Below are 17,989 nucleotides of genomic sequence, written 5' to 3' on the forward strand. Positions count from 1 at the left end.
AGGCACACTCCCCAACCATGGGGCTGGTGTTGTCTTTTATACTAAAAACTACGTATTCAATATTTACAGTTGTGTTCCAATACCTATCACCTATGTTAGACAGTGACTTTCTACTCTAAACCAATCCCAAAGTGCTAGCATCACCAAGAAGATGGAGGCTAGGAAGAAGAAGGAAGAAGGACAGGACAACGCCCAAATTCCTCCATCTTGTGCCCTAGACCCCCGTAGTAAAATTCTACAAAATTCTACTTTTCACCCTCTGACAACTACTGTTATGCTATCTAAATTTTTGTGACTTTAATTCTTCATACAAAGGTGGTAACTTGTTCCATGGGTCAAACTCAAAGCCACAGGGGTCTTTGGCTGCATGCCAGGGTCTCCGACCCCCCCTGCCAGGGCTTCAAAGCCCCCTGGCTGGGGTTTGGATCGTTCAGGACCATCAGGGGGACGTCCTGGGTTCTGACAATAGAGCACCAATTATTCATCACTAACTCTCTGCCCAGACACCCCTAATGCATAATGGATCTAACATACCTTTCCTACGATTACATAAATCCAAGACTTTGCCCTCCATAACAGAGTTGGGGGGGGGGGGGGGGGGGGGGGAGGAGAGAAGAGGCAATTTGCAGAGAAATGCCTGTTTCTAAACTGCTGTCACACCCTTGTCCTAGATGAAAGCATGTGGTCACAGCAGGTCCTGAGGAGAGTTCAGCATGATGCAGTGAAGAGGAAGGACTAAGGTGAGTGTGAGTGTAGGTATGTGAACTGGTGGGAGCACAGAGCTCTAGGATATGAAAGGGGGTAATTTTTCCAGAGAGTAGTAAAACTTCAAAACTCTTTAATTCAATGCAGAATTCACCCAGCAATAGTTTTCAGTGATCATACATGTCTGCTTCATGCAAATCCTGTTCTAATTCAACCCTATTCCAAATAAATTGTCCCACTAAAACCAAACTCTATGTGGTTTAGAAATACATTTCATAGTTGTTGGTGAGAAATAAATTCCTCTTTTGAAAGAAGATTGAAAAACCTGACTTGATAGCCAACACAGAAAGAACATTCTTCCTCCCAAGATAATAACACCCCAAGGACTGCAGGGATTTCTGTGAGTATTAATATAAACAAACAGATACTGGAAATTTATACCTGGTATTTATTTGTGAGTTCAGGAAGGAAGGAAGGAAGGAAGGAAGGAGACTTTACATTTCCATAGTGTAATTTTTATCCTATACTACTTACCTGATCAACTACAGGTAGAACTGTAATGATAAATAGAAGCTTGGAAGTTTGAAGAGAGTGAATAAATGTGTTCTACCAAGACATTTATTCAAAAAATGAAAGGGCATAGGCTGAGTCACAGTGGTTTTTCAATAGAGGTAAACACCTAAAGAAATAAATTAAACTAACATAGATTAAAAGGTGGGTGTTAAAATCTTACTCTGATTATTTTTCTCATATTCACAGCACTCAGTGCCTGAAATGTGAACCTCCAACCGTATTTAATAAGACTGAGATTCAGATTATCTTAACAATTGATGGCCATCCCAGCATTGTCTTGGCAGACTGAGAAAAAGAAAATCACTTTTAGAAAATAATAGGGAAATATTAGTCATTTCATACAAAATGCTATAATTATATAAATTTAATTAAATTAATTTATTTGCAATCATTGGCATTAACACTTACATAAAATTAAAGTTTTGTTATTAGCATCAAAGAAATAAGGATTTCATCTTTAATTATATTTTTCAAGGGCAATTTTAGGGCCTAATACAGAACCTTCTGAAGGTAACAACAAAAGACTGTGGTTGATGTCAGTGGATTTAGTGGGAGTAGGTGGTAATTTAACAATGCATAACGGAGCTATGGAAAATATACAAGGATATTTTCCAAATCTTCTAGAATGTCTATTTCAAATTCTGTATAATGTATTGGTTATTGAGACATGTATCAGTAAGAGTGAGTGAAAGGAGTGTTTTAAAGTTCGAACCTTCTGCTTCTGGAGTAAGTGAAGTTTTGCCTCCCACTTTTATTGGAAGCAGTCCTAGTGTTTTATAAAGCAGCAAAGAAGAGAAAATAATGAAGTATTTGGTAAAACTGCAATGCTAAGGCATGTTTCTGCATGAAAATTGTTCATGTGTGCTAGACACAGTCCTTGCTTCTTTTTTTTTAATTTTATTGCAGAATATGCTTATCTCAAACAATTACTGATAAACAATATTAAGCCACATTTCATTAAATGCTCACCTGATAGTTTTAATTGGTTCAAGAAAGGCTGGAAAAACACATTAATGGGTGGAGGGTGTGGTACCAGATTTGGTATCTTTGGTTTTCTTCCTCTTATTATGTAAATTTGTCCTTTTCAAAAGGTGATGAAAAGCCAAATGTATTTATTCCAAATAAGATCCAGACTCAAGGGTTACACTTATGCAGGCAGCCAGTAGTCCTTTCTCACAGCAGATGTCCCTGACTTCCCTGGGAGTCCCTCAGGCAATGCCATGGATGGTGTCCATATCAATCACAGACAATTCTTCCTCATAAGGCAATGTTGGTGGGGTGCAACTGATAAATAACAGGTGGTCAGTGCAAAGGAATGTAGGCACATAACAAAGGCTGTATAGGGTTAAAACATTGGGATTTTGCCTGCAGCTGTCCACAATAAATACGCATAAGTTCATTTTTTGCTTAGTTATGGATTCATCCACCTGTTTTCCTAAGAGTGCCAGACATTTTGAACTCTAATTATTACCAGGTCCTATCCAAAGTCCATTTCAGTTAACACAAAAGAAGTTGTCAGTGATCTTGGGGAGCAGGGATCAAGCCATATGGAACAGTTTCACTACCATATTTATGTTACAGACTCTCATTTTTGACCTTACATTTGATCCTTCTGCAAAAGGCTTAAAAATTTCCAGGTAGTTTTTGAAAATAAACCTGTGCTGCTGTTAAATTATTCCAACAGATATTGCTGCAGGACCACAAAGTGGGTGGGGGGTTGAGAGCTGTGGCACCAGTGAGCAGAGATGGATGTTGCTCTGCTGATGGCTCCCAACAAAATTCCAACTCCAGAACTCCCCAAGCCAACTTTAAGGCTCTCTCCAGAGCTGATTCAGCTGCAGCACAACATTGCCCATAAAGCAGATGAGGTGTTGCTGCCTCAGAAGTGAGCACACGTCCTTCTCCAGACCACCTTTCTGCTCCCCAGTAACACTCTTGATGCTTCTTGCTTCCTACCTGTTCTCTTTCACTATGATCTTACCAGTTTATGTCTGACAATTTTGTCTCTGTTGCCTTGGTTCCCAGGGAAAGCAATAGGGTATCCTACAGGCATAGTTCGTCAGTAAATCCACAGGTGGAATCACAGCCTTCAGCAATATAACCTTATCAGGAAAATACCTGTAATCTGTGAATACTCCAGAAAATGTTGCATCATGATTTAACAAACAAAAAAAACCCCAAACCATAAACCAGCAACAGCAAAGGAGTACCTAGAGAATTCCATGAGCAGAACAGAACAGCTCTGTAGATAATCAGATGTACAAGCTATCAAGCATTACCAATTTCCAGATGGTTTTGGGGTCCATTTTATAAATCTAGAATTGCATCACATAATATTATTTAATAACAGATGTAATTGTGTAAGGCTTTATATTGTGCAACCTGGCCTTCTCTATTCTCCATTTTCCTTCTTAGTGAAACAATCAGTGAAGCAATTTCTTGAGCATGGCTATTCTGAATTATTATGCTTTGCTTTATAACAAAACCTCTAGTTAATCAACATCAGACAAATCTTTTTTTATTTTTATTTTTATTTTATGTTTATTTCATTGAAGATGTTGGCTAGTCCTGAAACTGAGGCAGTAGAAATGTGGTTTGCATGTTCATTGACACCTCTCTGCACAATTAGGTTTTGGTGTGAGTCACCTGGGATGGAGATGTTTGTCAGCCAGGTTTTGGGAGGTTCATGGACATGATTAAGTGATGCTGTCCCAAGAAGCTAGTGCACATAAAACCAAACAAAATCTGTCTTCCAGTCTTGGCAAGTAAATAGAGGAAGAGCTGGCCTAGACTTTGTTCTTTAATACATCTTTAGTTGTTATTTACATTTCTTCATTACTTCTTTATGCTTACATTAGCAGACTAGGCTAAAATATCATGAGTAGTTTTTCTTTCTTCAATATTTTAATTTACATTAGCTGTTAGTTAGACCTACTTAGGTGACCCACCAGTAACAGTCAATGGCTTGGAAATGAAAAAAAAACAAACCTACAAACCAGTCAGGAAGATTATTTCCACCAATCGACTTGCTTTTTAAAGGGCTGGAACACAAAGTTTGAAATATCTGCTCTTAAAAATACACTAATTAGCCAAGATGTATTTCCTTGTATTTCCTTCCTTCATGCAGCACAGTCATGATTGTTTGAAGAAGAAGAGATGGAATCCCCTCATGGATCTGGATGCAGAGTAGGGATGCTTACTGACCGTGCCCCAGGAGAGGCTGAGGAGAAATCAGCTCTTGGTCCAGGCTGATGTTCACTTAACTGATCCCTGCTCTCTCTTTCTAAGTGCTCTGCAAGCAAATCTTAGATCAGATATATTCTCTTGACAGAGGTATTATTTTAAATTAGAAGGTGTGTTAATTTCTGTGCAGCACTTTTAGCTTCTGAAAGTTGCTGCAGTTCAGTGGATGTCTAATTATTTATTCATTTATTTTTGAGACATCAGCATTTTATAAAACACTGTATATCCTAGGCAGAGATTTTTATTGGAATATATTGTATTAAAAGACCATGTATATAATAGAATATTATATATTAAAACACAAGGCTCAATGCATTGTATATATATAATATAATTATTCCTGTTATAAACAATTAATTCTGTAAAATTGATTACTAAATTATAAGTTCTTTTCCAAAGTCCTGAAAATAAGACATCTAATTACAAGAGAATCTCACGTAACAGTTAAAACAATTTCCATATTCCCAGGTGTAAAGAAAGCTCAAAAACTAAGCTGAATGCAAACTGAACAGACCAAAAGGGAATAAACACACACATATTTGTGAAAGACTTCTGCAAGCTGATTTCTTTCTGTGAGTAGAAGCCTGGTAATAGTTGATGAGACACATGACTAAAACTAATAACTGCTAGCAAGCAAAAACTGAAATATTTGCACAAGTATGGAATCTTTTACTGAACCCTGGGCCCAAATGCCTTTTCTGGTATGGCTAAGAAATGTTAAGAGCCATATTTTCCTTTTAAACTAATTCTCAGAAATAAAAAATGCAATAGGATTTCAGAATGGAATCTCCTGGGAGTTGAATAATACTTTTCATTAGAGTTTGCTGCAGCAAGTCAGACTGTACTTGCTACTGCTGAGAATTAAAAGGTAATTAGCAAAAACCAGGCAGAGATGCTTAACTGGATGAACTGGATTTCATCTGTACAGCTCATATGTGATGCAAAAAGACTGCCAAGACAAGATGAAGACAGACTTAAGACTTTGCTTTGTATTTTCCTTGGATATACAAATACAAGCACACAAGATCAAAGGTACATTTTTAATAAAGTCCTATAGCTGTAGTACATGATGCAAAATTGTGCTCGACTTTAGGAGCCTGGCCCACATAATAAACTTTACGGATGAGAAGTTAGTAATTGATTTGGCTCTCTGTTGAAGACAAAGACTTATTTCTCAGAAGCATCAGCATAAGCTGTAAAGGGACATGTAGTTTATGGGAAAAACGTGCATTGAAGAAGGATACTGATTTTACCATAAGTGATCCGCTTCAGGAAGAAAGTTCTGCAAAGAAATATCCCCTCAACTCAATAAAAATATGAAGCATTTCTTCCAAGTAAGCCCGAACTTTTTTAGTTGGGATTACCCCGTGCAATAAATATGGAAAGAACCACCCTTAAAAACTAACTGGTCTTACTAAGCATCACTAATAATTTATTTTTAAATCTAACACATATATCCAAAGGGAACTTAGCAAACAAATTCTGAATTTTGCAGCAAATTATTTTCCTTGCAGATTAGCATCCAGAATAATTTCAGTGTAAGTGGGTATCAATAAAAAAGACACCAAGGGTACTAAGCAAGAATTCTTCCTTTTTTTTATAATATTTCAAAAGTAATGATCTTAAGAACCTGGAATAGGATAAACTACAGAGTACTAACACTAGAAAAACTAGTTTTGTTTTATCTAGTTAATGGTAGTAATGTTGCTGCAAATGTGGATGCCAATATTTTAATGATACATATATTTGATATGTATCAATAAATTATATTTACATTATAAATTTTATAATTTAAGATTCCTTTTAACAGTATCTTCAAAGAGCTTTAAATAATTTGAATGCAATGGGGTAAATCTAGTTCAACTGAAAATCTTGACTCTTTTAGTGCTGTTCTGTTTGACATTTCTGTGTGTCCTGAGATATTATGAAAAGATTTTAATATTCAGAATATGAAGAAGTAAATCATTAAGTATAATTTTTCTAGCAGATGAATTCACTGTTCACTGGTGTAGGTACTCCATTGTTTTGCATCTGGTGTAGTAATTTAGAGATGTGCATAGTCAGTGCAAAACATTACAAAATTAGAATCAGATTTTTCCAAATCCCTTTATGAAGGTGCTCAAATGTAAGCAGGAAACTGGAAAGTTACTTCCAGTGTCTTGTGGCTCTCCTTTGGATACCAGGCTAGATTCTAATTTTATTCAACTAAATTCTTCAGAACTTATTCTTTTTCTTTTTAATTTACAGTCAAGGATGAGATATATGGACCTGAACTCAAAGAGTTCAGCCATGTACAGCATGGTTTCTTTGAACAAAATGTAACCTGTGGTAAATAGGGGCAGACTCTCCATTATTCTCCATGGGGGGTTTTTTAGGCATTTTCTGGAATTCTTACAAGAAGAGTCTGCTCTGTGTGCTTTGCTGGACAGAATACGCACAAAAATATTTTCAAACTAAATGCAGCTGGTTCTAATCCTCTGATAATTCAATCTACATGAATCCCTAGCTTTAACATGAACCAAACCATCTGTAAAATGTTAGTTACATTAGAAGACACAAATCTAGTTTTTGACGAGATCCGAGCCAATCAATAAGTCTTTCTTTCTTTGATCTTAGTATTTTCTGGAATAATGGCAAGAAACCAAACCAAAGTCACCACAAAATCAATCCAAGCCTCAATACACTCTTAAAACTACTAGGAACAATTTTTGATGAGGGGCTTCATTGCTGGTAGAGTTTCTCTCCTTGAGACATGCATTCCAGTTGTGATTCAAATTTTTCTGCTGAAATGAGAGGATAAACTGTACTTGCAATCATATAGCAAGCAGTAGGAATCCTAAAAAGGTAATTTTCTTTTAAAAGATATATATGACCTTCCTTGGCTCATTTCAGATGAAATCCAGACCAATTTGTTTAAATAACCAGTAAAGACAGTACAGGAACTAAATGCAGGAGGAATGCTGAGAAAAAATAAAATGCAGCCAATTCCAAGTACACTGAAAGAATTTTATTAATATTGCATATTCACGTTACATTCAATAAGAACATTCATGTGTTTATTCCATACTCTCACACTTCAGCTATAATGTGGTTCCAGTGACATTTACAGATAACAGTTGGTGTTTAAAAACCCCAGGGTTGTTTTATTAAAAGACAATGAATTTGCATGAGAAATTACATTCTTTTTGTGAAAGTCCTTTTATGCATCATGTAGTTTTTCTCCATTTGTGAGACATATTATTGAGCAGGATTTTCACTACCCCACATTTAAATAAGATAGACATAGTGAAGTAGGAAAGAGCATAAAGCACTGCTGCTGGAATAGGGCAATATTTTGATTTTTCTTGGTGCAATTTTGCATGCAAGGGAGGGATGAGCAGAGTATGAAACTGGTGTCTGCCCTCCAACTCCTCTCTGGACCTTGACAAAAGACAGTAATACTCAAAATGCTCTCAAATAATTTTTTTGGCTACATACAAAGATGATTCAAATGGAACTCTTCACTTTCTGCTGAAAACAGCATATTTTTAGCAGGATTCCTCCTATGTGCATAAACCCATAAGGCACAGAAGTCAAGAAAAAGATAACTAATTTGATTCCATGTCTGCTAAAGAGAGGCTGGTCTATCCCTCTAGTTGTCAGGCATAATTAATAAGTTTTCCTTCACAATTTTTTTCCTCCCTGTTCCTGCAATCCTGCATTTTTCTTGCCATCTGATTAATGCTTATTAGCTTTACAATACTGTTTTTGCAGTTCTCAAAACCAATCACTTTTTTACTGATGTGGAACCAGCTAGAGTAATTTAATAGCTCTTTCAAACACCTGCCATCACAATCAAGCTTCTACTGCTTCATTTACCTGAAACCCTTATGGTCTGTGTAGTGGTATTTTCATTTGAACTAGTAACTAAGGTCTACTACTGCCTGATGCTTTTTGCCTTTTCCACTTATCTGGTACCTTTATAGTCTCCTCTTAAACCAGAAGACTGGATGCTCATCCTCTTCTTCCATCCTGGTAAAAGAATTGGGCAGACTCCATTGTTTCATCCACTCTGCTGGTGTGCTGTGCCATGGAAATGGTTTTTCACAGTTTTATGGTCAGTGCAGGTAACTGGTACTCTCTGCTCTGTACTCCCTGCTGCTGGAAGGCTGACATAGGTAGGGAGGGACGTGACAAAAAGAACATTCAGTTCCGATCTCCTGGGCTTCAGAACACAACCTGAAGTACAAAATATAGTAGCAATCATACTGAAATTAGAAAAATACGAGAGATGAGTCAATTTCAGTATTCCTATGCTGCCACCTGTCCTCTTCCAGCAAGATTCTGGTCTGACAGACTTTGTAAAAGAAGACTTAAAACAGATCTTGATCTTCACAAACTGCAACAGCTGGAGCTGCTCACAATGGCTTTCCACATGAAGAAAATGCTGGTGACATCTCTAAACCCTTAGATTTGGCAGAGGAAAATAGTATATATAGCCAATATAATCTGTTTGGTGCATCTTTTATTCAAAACCAAAATGTCATTCCGTGTCATGCATTCTTCAACCAAAGCATGCAGAGCTACAGAATGAGACAGGAAACCTTTAAAAGGCTTACACAGAAACAGAGATTACTGGAACTTTGAGGTCACTATGAAGCCATTAGAAATTTTACTGTTTTAATTTGAAACAAACAAACTCCAGAATACCACAGACGTGATGTGGGACTGGAGCAGGCAGTCAACCTGGCAGGGCCGTCTGAGCCAAAGAACCTCTTCTATCTCACAGCAGAAGGGAAGATTGTCGAAGGTTTGGCAGAGCAAATAGGAAAAAAAAAAAAAGATTTAAAAACATTTAGAAATGTCTGCTGAAGAGGACTGAGTTGCCTGCTCTGAAATGTGGTAAAGGAGTGTACAAAGCCTGAAACACCATTCATAATGTTACAGGAATGGTTGAGACATTTTTTTGCCAAATTTGACCCTGTACTGTCCCTGTTTTCCTCACCTATGAAGTCCTAAGGAAACTTGCCCTTCAGTTCAGGGTTTATTTCCTTAAAACATGTTATACCTCTGAAAATATGGAGCTGCAGAGCCCAGTGCCCATGCTTGAACTACCTGTGAAAATCCTACCTCCACTGGTTGCTGTTCAAAGGATGAATTTATGAGCACCTGGATATTAAAAATCTGTCTTCAATGCCTGTCTCATAACTTCAACAATATTAGTTTTTGAATAGCATTTTTCTTCCTCTTATGAGAAGCATTGCCTTTGCCTGTGACACCATTTATGCATCACGTGATGCCCAGGAAGCAATTTTCTCATATCTTGTCTCCAGCCTAAAACATTCTCTGTATGTAGAGTAAACCCTGGGACTTGTGGCCCATTAAGGATTTTGTCAAAGCAGCACATTTTCAAAGGACAAATGTCCTAATTCACCAATATTATATTTTAAACAAAACAAAAAGACCAAGTTTTTCTGGGAACTCACCTTTGTCTCCAGCACGATTTCCCAAGCATTACAAACCACATAAAAGGACAAAGGATACTTCAGTGCCAGTCCAGAGAGACCTGAGCCAAGAAATACCTTTCCAGGAGGAAGATCATAGACATTGAGATCACATGCCTGGAAAAAGGTAGATTTTTTTGCTTTCTTATGTTTTCAGGACCAATTTGACGAGACATTTCTCAAGAAATGATTGAAAGCCTACCCACCCAAGTGAAGAGGGCAAACCCCAGATTTGGATGCACAGTCTGTGTTGCTGCCATCTGCTGTTTAAATGTGGAATGGAAAATTTCAAATTATTTTCTCCCCTACCACATTTTTTCAATTTTTAAATGCAGTCATATAAGGAAGATTAGAGGGAGAGCTTTCTTTTTCACAATTCTTGATTTAAAAATGTTAATTTACTAATTTAACCTGAGAAACTTTCCTTTAATTTTGTTTTGCTGCCTATTTTAGGGCTGGCTTTAGAAGTTTGTTGTTTTTTTGTTTTTTGTTTTTTTTTGTTTGTTTGTTTGTTTGTTTTTTTGTTTGTTTTTTTTTATAAACATGAATTCCCATTTGGGATAAAGGAAAAGAAAAGCAAAGAAAGCAGATTAATATGGGAAATAACGTATTCATTTGGGTGTATTATATTTTTTCTATAAGTAAATTTTAATTGGATGACTTGCATAAATGGAATGTAAATTTATCTACAGCACAGCATGGATTTCGTGCTTTAAAAGCCAAAGTTCAACTGCTGATTTCATTAATTAGGAACTATAATTAGTAAATGTAGGGTAGGTAAAGGAAATGAAAACAAATGTGCTTCATTAACTGTTCTTCAGGCACAGGTAAATATGAGCTCATTCACTGCAACTGTGCACTGCATGCCTGAGACAGCCCTATTAGGAATAAAGTAATAACCTACTGCCTTTGACTACAGAAGTGCTCACTCCCCTGGTTACATTTGTTAGGGATCCCTTACTAGGAATCACAGTGCAAGGCAAATTTGAAGTTTCCTCTTTGAATCTTTACAATTGTGACCCACAGAAAGATCAATTATCACTGTCCCTATTCCACTATGAGCCTCAATGACCTTGGAGGTCTTCTCAAAGCAGGAGACATTAAGATGAATGGTTTTGATGACCAGTAGGAAACCAAGATTAGAATTATATTTTCTTGATTAATTTTGATAATAATATTATCAATTTACAAAGACACAATCAGTTGCCTCATTAGACTTTGCAAGTGGTACATAATTTCTGTATGACCCATCTGAATGCTGTGTGTCCCTGAGACTGGCAGAAGCTCCTTCCTACAGCTACAACTTCTCTTGGGGCAGTAAATGTCTGATTGGAGAATACCAATCACTAAAAGCTCAGTTGTACATTGTTGGTATGCAGAGAGCAGCCTTGCCCTCAATCCAAGTTATCTGTAGATAGCTATTATTGCAAAATTAATATTTTTTGAATGGCAGTAGAGTTTCTTTCCACTTTATTTCAGTCTAGCCCATGCTGACCTGTTTTTGGTCTTCACTCTCCAGCCTGTGTCTTACACTGACACCCTTGTTGGTGCTCTCAGCCTGTAGAACAGAAGATGATCACTGTGCTGCTCACTGAACTAGGGCGCTACCATTATCCTTTCTAAAGGAAAGCATCACACACCTGCCCTGGTGGCTAATAACCAGGACAGAGGATGGTTGTCACAACTTAAAAAGGTAGAAATGGAAATGGAAAAGAATCCTGAGCTCACAGAGGGGACAAGGCCAGACTTAAGAGATAAACCTATTGCTGAGTATGGCATAGCTGAAAGACAATAAAAGATTCATTAAACTGGGCAGAACAGCACAAAAGAAAACCAAAACCTCCTAAACCATGCCTGTTCATTTTTTATTATGGGGTGGGCTGCAGCCTGCCAGCCTGTTTTAAAATCAACACTTCACAGCAAGAAACTACGCAGCAAAGTATCACTTCTCTGCAGGCACTTCCTTCCCCTGACAAATGGTTCAGGCACAGTAATAGCTTAACCAGAACTGCACTGAGGGGCGACCAGCGCTGAGGGAGGAGGATCTATAGGAAAGAAATCTGTATTTATTTACAGACACATACACAGGCACACAGCTTATTGTGCAGAGCAGCTTCTTATTGTGGAAAATGAGCTGCATAAAATGCAAAGCTACAGGAGATGTTTTAACACTCAGGGGAAAAAAATAAATTCCACATGTTACACTAATTTATTCTGTCCCCAAGGGGGATGTCCATAAATTTCTCAGTTGAAAAATCAGCTCCTCTTCCAGCAGTTTTAAGACTTACTAGTTAGCACTCCTTCTTAACATCACTAACCTGCTAGCCTTTTCTAATTTTCCTAATTTTCTAAGAAAGGAGAACAGAAAAGGGATTGTTTGGGAGCTCATCATAGTGCTCCTGAGTATAAGCTGAAGCACATTTTTTCCTGAGGCAGAGAATAAACTGCACCCTAATGTAAATGGCTGATACAAAGCCAATACACCAATTTATGCCTCAGCTAAATCCTTAACTTAGCACTTATGTAAGACATTAGACTTTTATAGCACTTGGACCAAGGTAGGAATTCATGAGGAGCTCACTAATTTGAGAAAACAACTTGAGTGTGCTTTTCAGTACGACAAACCAGACCACTTATCCAATTAAGGAGAGATGAAGGAAGATAAATTCTATTTTGCCAGCTTTCTGAAATGTTTTTCAGATTTTCTCATTTAATACAAGCTTGATACAAAGCTGCAGAATAACATTTTTAAGCTGCTCTCTAGTTAAAATGCTAAGCCTTTCCCTTCATGAGTAAAAAAAAAGTATTGTGCATGCAGAGTTTTAACTATCTCTGCTCAAATTCTGCCAATTTTTGAATGCTTAGGAATCACACTGAATCTGCTCATTCCCCACCAGGGCTGGTAAACGAATTAGCACTAGAGCTCTGCTATTTTTCTCTTACTCAGTAGTCACATTTGTAGGAGACTATTATTTTTTTTAAACACATTAATGCAATGATGGGAAATTTAGCATAAGCTAACAGAGATTTGTAGGTTCTACACCTGAACCAAAATGCACTTTTAATGAGCACCCCAGGAAATGATGCAGTCCTTGCCAAAGTGTAATTAATGGCTTGGAACTGAAGTGTTGGGATAATCAAGACAAAGAAGCAACTTGTAAGATGGATTTTTCAGGATATGGATGCTTAGCACATCCTCAAAATAAAGCCATTTCTATTGTCTCCATAATGGAGACTCTCACAAATCACAACTGTCTTTTAAAATTTTTTGGCTTTTTTGACTGACAGTAAATTGTATTTGTGTTATTAAATGAAAACATCTCCGAACATTTGGAAACAACTTTGCACATTGTGATGAAAATCTATTTGCAATAAAAACAAAAACTAAATGTGCAGAAGTGAAACAAAGATCAGCTCTATATAGCTGCAAAAGTCAACCTCTTTGAGATTTTGTTATCAGCAAAGAAGTAGCAACACTATAGAAATAAGATTATGATCCATTGTATTACTACAAAAACAAAATCTACCTAAACAGAATTTAGCCACTGGAAATCCTTTGACAAACTCTAATAGTTTTGATTTGGAGGACAATTTCTGTTCCTATTTTTTAAGACAATGGAGGAAGACCAGGAGATGCTTAGGCATGTGTTAACATCAGCCCTCTAGGACTACTTTATAAAAATTACAAGAAGCACGTACACAGCAATATCAAAAAGACTTGGCTTCTTAAATGCATTCTACAAGAGTAGCTTGGTGTCTTTAACTAAATGAATGAGGATAGATACAGCAGTTAATTCATCCTCAGTTTAAAAATCCTAGGTCATATTTTTGTTAAACACATAATTAGAAGCCTTAATGGAAGTTCCCTTAGTTGTCCTTAAGTTCCTGTCAAGACTCTTCCCACCCATTCAGTGTTACAGGTGCTGATTCATGCCCCTGGGTAATTTAGAGGTACTGAACCTTAGGCTGCTTCTTGGGGGAGGCAAAATCCCCACCCAGAAATAAAACCCCCAGAGACTGTGATGAAGGTAAGAAAAGTAACCTCTATAAATCACGAAGAAGTAATTTAATTTTCCTATAGGTCAGGCATCAAATCTTTTCCCCTACATCAGTGACCCCTGGGTACTTAACACTCACTTAGGAGAAATAACAATATCCCATGCCTTATGGCAAGTCAACAAAGATCTTCAAAACAAGGCATCCTAAAGAACTCACTTATCTGCAAAGGACACCATCTCAAAAGAGCATGGGGAGAAATCCTACACTGATTACACCAGTAGCTGTGGGGCACAGCTAGCTAGAAATAGCATCACCTCTTCTCCTTTTCCTAGGTCTGCAGGTAGAACAGGAGAGAGGCAGGATCAGACTTTGGGAGCTGGATCAGACTTCAGGCTTTCTGACTGCTCACTGCCATCTGGGCTTTTGCTACTCACCCTGAAGAGGTGAATCAGAAAAACTGCAGGAGGGAGAAGATGAGTCCTGTGGGAAGTACATTTCTCTTTCTAAACAGTAAGATGAAATGGCTCAGGTTCAGACTCCCAACTTCATGTACAAGAATCTCAGCAATTTCATTTTCAGTTGTTAATAATTTTTATGTTTCCTCAGTGGAAAAATGCTTAAATGTAATTTACATTCAAGCCACCAAAAGGTTATAAACAATTCCCAGGCAGAAGGTTGCCAAACCATGTCAATTCAAAAAACCAGCAAGACAAACATAAGTATTCTTGCAAGAAGTACTGTTCACAAACCTGCAGTCCAAGGAAAATGTGCCACAGAAATTAAACAATGGGGAAAAACCAGCCTATTTCCTTCAAGGGCTGTGTAAATACCTCTGGAATGTGTGTAGCCTCCACTGTGTATTTCAGGGTGACCTCCTTCTGGGGTTCGCATTTTCCGTAACTTCCTTCTGGTAAGAGAGAGCCTCCGTGTGTACGCCCAGGTCCCCAGCTAGGGTCTGTCACCCTTGCCTGCTGCAGTCAGCAACACCAAACTGATTTAGTGCAGCTGAGGCACTGGCTCATTGCTCACCAGCTATTCTGAGAAGCAGAGCTCAGCCTTTGCCTGTCCCAGCATTGGTCCAGCTGCCTCCTGAACCAGCAGGAGTCAAAGGGGTCAGGCTGCACTGCAGGGGAAGGGAGAGCAGTAGAAAAGAACTTAGATCTCCCAAACTGTGAACCTATCAAACTGAAGTAAAAGTCCTGCCCTGTGGTATCACATTTATCTTTTTCTATTTGCTATCTATATGTGCAATAAAGCACTGGATGTTTAGCTGATTTGAAAGTTGAGATGGGATATTCCAAGTTTACTCCAATCTTGAATAGCATTATCTTTCCTTAGTATCAAAACATAAACTAGAGGGAGACAATAACTGAGCTTGTTAAAACTTTGTAACAACTCCCTGGGTCATGTTTTTGAATCACTATCAACAAAGAAACAGAAGTTAAACCCCTTACAGCCCTATACAATTCCTCCCTCCTTCAAGTCAAACATTAGTACTATACTGGAGGTAAGAAATCACATTTTCCTCAGGGTTTGCACCTGGAACAGTCATACTGTTAATCAGTTTACAGCTATGTTAAATAATTTGCCAGTACTGTCTGAAACAGACACAAATAATTTTTTTCTATAATTGTAAGTTCTTCCGCTCATCAGCCCCAACTAAAATTGTTAAAATACACATGGCCATATATGTGTTTACTACAGATATTTTTTTTTGGCTGAAGTTCTGCTTGTGTATTATCTATACTGCAATTACATCTGTTGTGTACACCACAAAGACAATCAATAAATTAATGCTTCAGTCAAAACCCCACCTAAACTTACATAGCATACAGAACTTGGCTTAGACTGAAGAATTTAACATAAGAATTTAAAAGCTGGAGTTTGCCATATTTCGTTACGTTCTGCATAGTATTTGCTCTTCAGAAATTCCTGTATCAAGACACATAGAAATAAACTTCCCTTCCAAATGTCTCAGTTTTGTTCAGTTCCTTAACTCTGCAGCTTTACTTTTTTACTGGAACCAAATCTTGGGCTTTCAACAGTACCCCAGTACCATACTCATGTTCAACATAAGATTATGGAGAACTGGTTTTCTTTGCATCTCTCTAACCTTTTTGTGTACTTCTGCACACAAAGTACACAAAACACAACCCAGCTGATCAAAGGTATTCATTCATGCTCCTAACCAACTTCAGTAGGGATTAAACATCTAGACAAGGATCTGTGATTGCCATCTTCACTTCTGAACCTCGGTTTCCAGTCTACAAAATAGAGGCAACCCACACAAACGTAAGGATGTTTGAAATACGTCACTCATGGATGTATCTGAAGGATGGTTTTGAAGAGCTGAAGAAGGCAGCCGAGTTTGCTTTTTGTTTGGTTGGGGTTTTTTGTTTAACAAAACGGCACACCTGATGCACTCAAGTCCCACCTGAAGGATTTGCATAAGGCTCTGTCTCCGGGAGAGGGACTTTTTTTTCTGAAGAAAATTGTGCAGAGATTCTGAATTCCCAGGGCACTTTTCCTTTCCTAGCTTGAGGAGATTTCTCTCTCTGTTCTCCCAACGCTCTGATCATCTTGGAAACCTGCCCTGAGGCAAGCAATAAATGGGGGGTGGGGAGATAGGACTGGAGCGTAGGGCCTGGCTCTTCTTGCTTTTGTTTGTAAAATTAAGCATTTTAAAGGGAATTTTGACTGGACTATACTGACTGCAGGGCCCATTTCCTATAGCTAGAAAACCATGAAAGTAGGCTATATAGAGCCATTCTACAACATACTCCAAGTGCAGGTAAGGAACTCTAACGCCTGGCATAATTAAGACCAGACCTTGGAGGCTAATGGTGGCTCATTTATAGCAGATCGAAGACAGGCCATCTTTTTTGACAAGACTACAGGATCTATGACAGTGGATTATCAACGTAGTTGGCTGGCAGCTGCACTCGAATTTATTGCTGTGGCAGCTGTTCAGTAAAATTTGCTGGAAAATCCAGTGGAGATTAGGTTTTGATGAAAAATTTCAAGGCGCTTTTCTCTAATGTGAGCAAGCACAAACCTCCTGGGCTTATTGAATATTGCAGATCAGCAAGATAGGGATGCTTTTGCCTAAGTGGATGGAAGGTGCTGGGAAATGTGGGCTGCTCCCAGCCGGTCTGTGCTGCTCTCCAGCTCCACGTTCTCCCCAGTCCTGTTCAACAACATCCACAGCCTGTCATTAGAGGGCCCAGCTGCAAATGCCAGGGCCGTGCTCCTGAGGCAATTACCCACGCCTCTGTGTAACTGCGGCACTCGCCTAGAGTGCATTACAGGGAGACACTTATAGCAAAACAGGATGTTGCGATGGGTATGGAGCTTTTCCTGACCAAGGAGAAAATGCGTCATGCAATCTGATGATGTTGCTTAACATAGGAAATCGCCTTGGTTAGGCGATTAGATAGTATGCAGCATGGCTGACTCTAATTTCTGGTCCTACTTTCTCTTTTCCCCCAACATCAAGTACATGGCTGGAAGCTACAGGAGACAGGAGCCCGGCTGACTGGGAGCGGCGGGAGTGACTGCTTATGCAGTTCCAGCTATAAGAAATGCGAGGGTAAAGAAACGACAGTGCTTCTGGCTTAACATCAACGAGGAAAAACTTCCCCCAACAAGTATGATCGAACGTTTTAATATTCACCTGACAAGATCTGTTTTGACTGCTGGCGTGGTTACATTAAGTCGCCCAATTAACCCATCCACAGCCCGTCCGATAGCACCAGCTTTTGAAGGTAAAGCGAGGTGCTGCTCCCCGCTGACCCACACCGGAGAAGGCGCGCTGGCACCGGCGCTGCCGCTCGCCGGCCGCAGCCCGTCCCGTTCCGTCCGGTCCCGTCCGCTCCGCGCAGCCCCGCGCCCGCCGCGCTCGGGGCAGCAGCCGCAGCTCTCGCGGGAGCCGCGGCCCGAGGCGCCGGGAGCTGCCCGCCCGCCGGCGGGGGCTGCGGGGCCGGCCC

The 17,989-nt window shown here is 38.9% G+C and overlaps 1 long non-coding RNA gene across 1 annotated transcript; it reads right to left on the minus strand.

The window, feature by feature from the left end:
• Nucleotides 1–7,536: 7,536 nt before the first annotated feature.
• LOC121358649 lies at nt 7,537–17,978 on the minus strand. Its single transcript, XR_005955926.1, has 3 exons — nt 17,677–17,978; nt 9,987–10,121; nt 7,537–8,739 (listed from the first exon to the last, which is right to left on the minus strand). It is a non-coding gene; the product is annotated as an uncharacterized LOC121358649 (long non-coding RNA).
• Between the last annotated feature and the right edge of the window lie 11 nt (nt 17,979–17,989).

Source organism: Pyrgilauda ruficollis, unplaced genomic scaffold, assembly GCF_017590135.1.
Source record: "Pyrgilauda ruficollis isolate IOZ18807 unplaced genomic scaffold, ASM1759013v1 scaffold4, whole genome shotgun sequence".
Classification (NCBI taxonomy): Eukaryota; Metazoa; Chordata; class Aves; order Passeriformes; family Passeridae; genus Pyrgilauda; species Pyrgilauda ruficollis.